Below are 8,244 nucleotides of genomic sequence, written 5' to 3' on the forward strand. Positions count from 1 at the left end.
ATGATATAAGTCACTTTCAATCTTTCGGAAGAAAAATTCCCTGGAGATAGCTCAAACTGAATGGAACATTGATTGAGGAATCCTCTGCAATTCTGAGGATTCCCATCATATTTCTCTGGGGCAAGAATGCACAGACCCTTAGAAGCGGGAGACGAATTGACGGCAGCAGCGGTAGTAGATGTGGTCGGTGCTGTGATAGCCGGAACAGGTTTCTGAGTGATCAGGGATCCTTGAAGAAAATCCAGACGGGAAACCACTCCCTGGATGCATTGAAGCAATTGAGCTTTGTTAGCTTCTTGTTGCTCCACACGCTGTGCAACAATAAATCTTTTGTCGACGCTTCACCCTCTCCATCCATAGGGCCAAAGTATACTGTCAGGACTGAGAGTTGGATGGTGCTATTAACTGGTATTAGCTTTACTGTACAGAGAGGCGCGGAGTCTAACGCACCCCCCTTTTTTGCCCCGCAAGGAGGTTTCTACTTCGTTGTTAAAGGTGCGCAGATCACGGTTCTCCAAGACAGTTACCAGTGTAATAGCATAGAGGGTAGTCAGAATAACCAGGGTCAAACCAAGAGGACAATGCAGTGCCGAGGGAGATTCACGAGAATGGTCAGGAAAGTCGAGGTGAAACCAAGACGGTACACAAGCCCAAAACAGGACCCAAGTGCGTAGTCGAACAAGCCGGGTCAAATACAGGAGATCTGAAGTATAAATATAGAAACGCTGGAGGCCGGAAAAATAGACCTGATACTCAGGTTTAAATAGAGGGACTCAGCACAGGATTGGTTGGTGGTCAGGGCGTCATAGACCTCCGACCGAAGCTAGAAAATAGCATCTCATTGCTTAGCAACGGGGCACGCTATCGCGCCTGATCAGACGGCGCTTCTGACGACCGGGGGAGACTGCATCCCTATTTCCTAGCAGGCCGTCCCCGCTTTCTGATCGCGATGCGGGGAGGCGCCTGACAGTGTACAACAGACAAAAAATAATTTTCAGTAATCATTAGCTGTAATAAAACAGTATAACATTTACTTTACATTTACTTGATTTTAAAATGGCCATTTGCTCATAGATATTATCTTACTCTGGTTATTTTTCTGTGGTCTATGCCCTTTTTGAGTAAAATAATACCTTATATTCTCCACAAATTTCTGCAAAATTGAAATGCAAAGCTTCTTTTTGTTAGATATCTTATCTGCAGTTTCACATTAAACCATACTTCTAGGGTGTTTTTGCTATGAAAGCATATGTGGTATACCAGTAAATGTCTCAGGTAATGTCATCTATCTGTAGCTTGAAATTTACCATTAAAAAATGTAATATGTCATCAAGAGCCCTTTTTCTTGCCTAAATATGACTACTTAATTTTTTTAACAGGAACTAAGAAGAAACCACTAAATGAAACAACACAATTCTGAATCAAAATGGAGAATGTGATAATATTTTTTAAATGGTCTGGCTGACTTTGCTATAAAGTGAATGTCTGCAGAAGGCAAAGCAACAGGACAATTTTAATAAAATTCCCCTCTGTCTACTGCTGCAAAATACTTTCTGATGGTTTTTCTACCCCTAGATGCTCTGCCATCATGTAAGCATGAGACAGGTCTAACACCATACTTCTATATGCTTTAGGAACTATCAACCATTCCAAAATATCTTCTCCTTTTGTACATTTTATATAACAAATGACTTATTGCCATGTAAGGGTACGGCAACCTACTATCAGGCTCTATTGTGTTTCCATTATCCACTTTTATAATCTACCTAGCCTGTACCAGAGTAGGGTATTTCAATTGTTCTGAGGCAAAATTATATTTTCTTACTTACTGAACACCCACCCAGTCAACAGGTTTAACAACATTTCGTATTTCAGTATGAGGTGCACTCTCCCATACTCCTCTGTTGCCCTCGCCATTTTCTGACTCTCCAATCCCAATTGATAAAGGGAACCATTCAGACTCTGGGAACACTCCCACTGCCACTGTATAAGTAACATTATCAAGCGGGTCTGGGTTATTTACTTTTGCAATCAGCTGGGTTTACCAAGGCTTCCAGGAGTGGGAAAAAACTCTCCCCAGCATCGTATCAAACCCAAAACAAGGAAGTAGTCCCATAGTGACCACCACATGACTACACTGTTTTTCTATGTTCAATTTGGTTGTAACATAATATCGAGTATGCCCATGTATACAGGTTATTCCAACAGTTTTCCCTTGATGTTTAAAGGGGTTCACCAACTCGGTTTTAGCAAAAGAATCCATACTACCAGAATCTAGCAGAGCCTGTACTCAGTTGCCTTCTACAGTAATGTTACCCATTTGTTTGTCTGGCTCAATCTGGCAGTCTGCAGTGCATGCTAACTGGGCAAATAAAGATACTATGCGATCTACCAAAGCATTATCACATTGCATAGATTCCAAGGTAAGTGGACAATTAGCAGCAATATGGCCTAATTCATCCCATCTAAAATATCTGATCATATATTTATCACAGCTCATGCAAGGCAGGAACCTTCTTGGCATAACAGGCCAATCTCCAGGTTCTGAGCCTGCAGTCTCTTTATGTTTCATTTAATTCCATCGCCTCACACCCTTTTCACCTGGAACAATCTTAAAAGAATCCACTGGAGATCACCACTGCGGAAGTAGGTGCTGGTGGGTTATATTCATCAGTTCCTCTACTGCCACATACTTGGTCTCCACCACTTTCAGTGTAACAAAGACAAAGACAGGAACTCAGCTTCCTGATACAGCTGACTTTTCGTCTCCTTCATTTGCTACAGAGGCAGGTTGGTAATATTCACAGTCTGCGTCACTTTCTGGAGAACATTACTAAGGTCCTGAAATCAGTGTCGGACTGGGGCATGAAGGGCCCACCGGGGAATGCAACACTAGGGGCCCACCAAAGGGGGTGTGGTCAGCCATCATAGAGGCGGGACCAGACACTAGAGGGGGAGTGGTCAGTCCACTAAGGACAGCTAGCACCTCAGTGCAGTATATTAAGAATGCAATAGATAATACACCTAATGGGGATAGTTCACCACTAAACACCAAGGCTCTATAAAGTGTATGGGACCTGGATCCCAAAATCATATAACAGGACACCCTTGTGAGTGCAAAATATAAAATCTGCGTCCGACCCTGGAACAAGGTACCGGGAAATAGCTTCATTAAAGTGGGGAAGAGAGTTTTATATTTACATATTGTAAAAAGGGAGACTTTGGTGGTTTACTGACCATCTATGAAACAAACTTGGCAGAGGGCTGGTTATACATTGGATGTGAAAATATTATGCTGGGTACAGAACAGTACTACAGAATCTATATATAGTGGGCATGGGACAATATGTAGTGGGCATGATGCTTTTATGTTGGTTTTGGACAGTGTACAGTGGGTACAATGCTGTAATGCAGGAATAAGGAAATATAAGGTGGACATGAGACAGCATGTGATAGGCACACTAAGGTGGGCATGTGGCTTTATGGAGTGGGTATGAGGCTGTTTCTAGTGAGCATGCTACTGTATATGAAGGATATTAGGCTGTGTGTAATGCACATTATTTATATACTATATGACTCTGCTATGTATGACCAGAAAGTATGGCACATACATACAAAAGTAGGACAATACTTTAAAGCTAGAGTAAAGCTAGAGCTTGTAAGATAGAGTTACTGATTGGCATGTGTAAAAAATGTGTATTAAATACTGCCTGATATAAAGAATAGAGAACATCATGAACTGTTATTCCATATGAAGTAGGTATCAGCAATGACTACAGCATTCACCATGTACATTGTAGCTCACCTCTTGGAGTACAGCACAGGCATCTTCCAGCGAGTAGAACACTGCAGAACCTTTGATGTTCTCCACAAATGGGGATGACACTGCTTTGTCCATTCGCCTCACTGGTGACCTCTCTACTTCCTTCACTCCTCCATTCAGCTCCCAAACACATTGCCAGATCTAGGCTGGGAGTGCATGTCAGCTGACAGGGTGAGGGGACGGGTCACATGATCGCAGCTGCGATCGCATGTGAAAGATGACTGGCTGTCATCTTTCAATTGCGATCACAGCTGCGATCGCAATTGAGCAGCGGGGACGACATGAGGGGCCTCCAGGTAAGCTCCGCCCACTGGTGAAAGAGGGTGTGGCCGTACGGTATCCGGGCCTACCGGTGGTTTAACCGGTAGCCCGCTGGGCCAGTCCGACCCTGCCTGGAGTCTTGTGACTTGGACCTATGGTAAAATATTGGATAGTTCTAGATCACTTAGCTCCTTTTCTTTTAATGAAATCCAAGTGGAATGTGCCTCAAAGTCATGGTCAATCCTCTCCCAGTTATCCTTAACAATTCGTATTTTGAAATATAGAAATAGCTGGGCGCTCATTGGCTAAATGTCCTTGTCTATTTGGGAAGATGTTGTGACAAGATGGAAAAGAGAGTATGACAGTTTAATAATCAATAAAAAAATAAAAGATACAAATTCAAATACCCCCCTTGGTAGCTAAAACACACAACATAAGAATAATAAAACAGCTTGAATATTGGGCAAAAATATACAGTCAAAAAAACATACAATTGCATATGATTAAAAGCAGAAAATAAATATAGGTGACGATATGTAAGCCTCAACTTGAGGCAAATAACATAGTCCTTATTAAGATGATATGTCCATAAGTCAATAATCTCCAGCCAACCTCAAAGGGAAAAGTTCTTACAATGAATTGCAAAAAGAATCCAATTGAGATGTTTTGTACTGATGTCATCAAAGTGTACCAATAAAGTTATTTAAAGGACATAGACCTGTGTTGGGACTCTTCATAAGCAGCGGGGCAGAGAGAAGTCTCTCTGCCCCGCTGCACGGCATCTGATGAGACGCAAAAAGCAAGTATACTTCTCTGAATTACATCCGCAAGATTTCTCTGTATTTAACCTGCATACCCTCACCCTGGACGGGAATTAGTTATGGAGAGTCCCGACACAGGTCTATGTCCTTTAAATAAATTTATTGGTACATTTTGATGATATCAGTACAAAACATCTCAATTGGGTCATCTCGACAGGGACGTGCAGGAGATGGTGTCTGTTGCCCGTAAAATTTCTTGACATTTCCAGGCATTTGGCAACAGCTTGTAGGAGATTGCAACAGCTACAAGAGCAATTTAATTTGCCCTGCCACCAACTGAAGCAAGAGGTGGTGACAAGGTGGAATTCAACGCTGTATATGCTTCTGCGGATGGAGGAACAGCGAAAAGCCATCCACACTTACTCCACAAGCAATGACATTGGAAAAGAAGGGGGGATGTATTTTACTCAAGTGCAGTGGAGAATAATTTCCATGCTGTGCAAGGTGCTGAAACCATTCGAAGTAGTCACCTGTGAAGTGAGTTCAGACACTGCTAGCTTGAGTCAAGTGATTCCCTTAATTTGACTTTTGGAAAAGCAGCTTGAGAAACTGAAGGAGATAAAACAAAGCAATTACGCTAAGTATGTCGGACTTGTAGATCAAGTACTTTATTTGCTTCACCGGGATCCAAGAGTTATCAAAATCTTGATATCGGATCACTACATTTTGGTGACTGTGCTTGATCCTGGGTTTAAGAGCTATGTCTTCTCTTTGTTTCCAACTTACCCGGATCTGAAGAGATGCAAGGAGCTCCCACTGAGTAAGATGACAGCTGAAGTGTTACATGACAGGACGACGTCTCCTCCTTCAGTTTCTCACTCAACTGCTGTTAGGAAAAAACTTAGCATTCCCAAGAGACCCAGGGATGATTCAGATGATTCAGCACAATATTTTGACATCTGGTCTGTTCTAAACAAATTGACCAAAAACCATGACACCTCTGCTGTAACTCCACCTGATCCTACTATCAACATCCAAAGGATGGTGGAGGATTATTTTCATGATAGCATAGAAAAAGACACATCAGACAGTCTCTTTACATACTGGGATGAAAAAATGGGAATTTGGAGACCCATGTACCAACTCGCTTTGCTGTCCACCCTCCAGTGTGTACTCAGAAAGAGTTTTCAGCAAAGTCGGGAACCTTGTCAGCGATCGGCGTAGGAGGCTATTTCCGCAAAATGTGGAAAAGATGATGTTCATAAAAATGAACTTCAATTTCCACGAGGAAGGCATTTCCCACCAATTACATCACAATACTGAGACTTCTGTAATGGTGGATTCCAGCGGTAATGAAATAATAATGTGTGAGGATAATGTACAAACTAATAATGGTGAGGATGAGGCTGAGCATGATGACAACAACATCTTGCCAAAGTAGAGATCATTAACAGCACTGTTACCTTTGGTGCCTTAAGGCCATTGTTAGCTTGTTTTGTGGGGGCCCAAACAAACCAAGTACATCAGCCTCAAAAGTGGCACTCCTTGTCGCTGAATTGCTTGGTTTGTTAAAGAGTGCATGTCCTTTTTAAGATTCAACATAAGGGTGGGTGGGAGGGCCTAAGGACAATTCCATCTTGCACCACTATTCCTTTCAGCTACAGCCGTGTGCCAATGTTACCTACATGTGCTATATACTGTTGTGTGCTTTGCAAAAATTAAAGACACCCATTGATGATGCAGATGACTCAGCACAACATTTTGACATCTGGTCTTGTCTACTGTAAAAGAATTGACCAGAATTAGTGACACCTCTGCTGTAACTCCACCTGCTCCTACTATCAACTATCAGCATCCAAAGAATGGTGGAGGATTATTTTTCACTTTTTTGAACGGTATAAAGACAACAGTTTTATTAACAAAGAACAATTTTGCTTGCATAAGTAATTTAAGCATGGATGTCTAAATAGACATGTTTATGTATTATCTTCCACTTTGCTGCTGTTTCATCAGTATTGCACAAAGTGTTTGTAATCTGCACTTTACCTCAAAGGTACCTAACTATATTATAATTTTTGGGCAATTGGGGCTGATTTGAAGCTCAGTGATGAACTTGCTTTTTGCTGTGAATTACAATGGCTCTGTTTAGTGCATTGTCTGGCACCCTGGATTGGTCTAGGTCTGATAAAAGCGCATCCCGGGGAAGGGGTGGTCAGCGCTCATCGACATGTATTAGCTGTGGAATTACCACAGTTATCCAAGGAACGGGTGGAGCGATCAAATGAACCATAACTGATTTTATGATCCAAGAACAATTCCATTTTGCACCACTTTTCTTTACTGACACTGCTGTGTGGCAATGTTTCCTAGATGTGCTAGGAACTGCCGTGTGCTTGAGTCATTGCTCTGTCACCTAGCATCCAGCCAGGTCGCTGCAGTCATTGTTTGAAAGTGTATGAAAATAATATTGTGACCTGTGAGACGGTCCAAATTGAGTGCAAATGACTTGAAATTAGTGTTATTGAGGTCAATAATAATGTGGGGGGAAGCAAAATTATGTGATTTTAGCAACAAAAAAAAATAGGGATTTTAGAAAAAAATAGGTATTCAAAACCAAAACCAGAACCAAAACATGCAAAGGGTGGTTTTGCCAAAACCAAAACCAAAACACGAAGTTAATCCAGATCCAAAACCAAAACCAGAACACAGGGGTCAGTGAACATCTCTATTTCATGCAAGCATGGGTGCGCACTCTAACAACAATCTGAACAAGAAACAATGCATTTGAACAATCTTATAAACCTTTAATGTTGCTGGGCAGATTTTAAGTAACACAGGGTGTGTTTTAGCACTACCTCCCCATCCAGAATTTGTCTTTGGAGGGGCCCACTACACATCTAGTTTAATCTAGTCTTCTGTACCTTGGTATAGACAAACACCGAGGGCTAGATTTACTAAATTGCGGGTTTGAAAAAGTGGAGATGTTGCCTATAGCAACCAATCAGATTCTAGCTATCATTTGCTGAGTACTTTCTGCAAAATGACAGCTAGAATCTGATTGGTTTGCTATAGACAACATCTCCACTTCTTCAAGCCCGCAGTTTAGTAAATATACCCCTAAGAATGTGTCTTATCTTCCTCTTTGTAAGGCCTCAGTCAAACTTTTAAAAACTATTTAAAGTATAAACACATATATATTAATTAATTGAATTCATCCAAATTTCAATCCATTATATTTATAGCACACTATAACACGTGTTATTACTGAACTACTTGACATTCAGTTACAGTGCTTGAGACAAGATCACTGCTGAACAGGCAGGAAATGTATATAACGCAAACTTCCTAATCCTCCCACCAGCAAGGTAATATTATAAAAGCATTGCACCTCTGCCAACA

Source organism: Mixophyes fleayi, chromosome 11 (assembly GCF_038048845.1).
Source record: "Mixophyes fleayi isolate aMixFle1 chromosome 11, aMixFle1.hap1, whole genome shotgun sequence".
NCBI classification, from domain to species: domain Eukaryota; kingdom Metazoa; phylum Chordata; class Amphibia; order Anura; family Limnodynastidae; genus Mixophyes; species Mixophyes fleayi.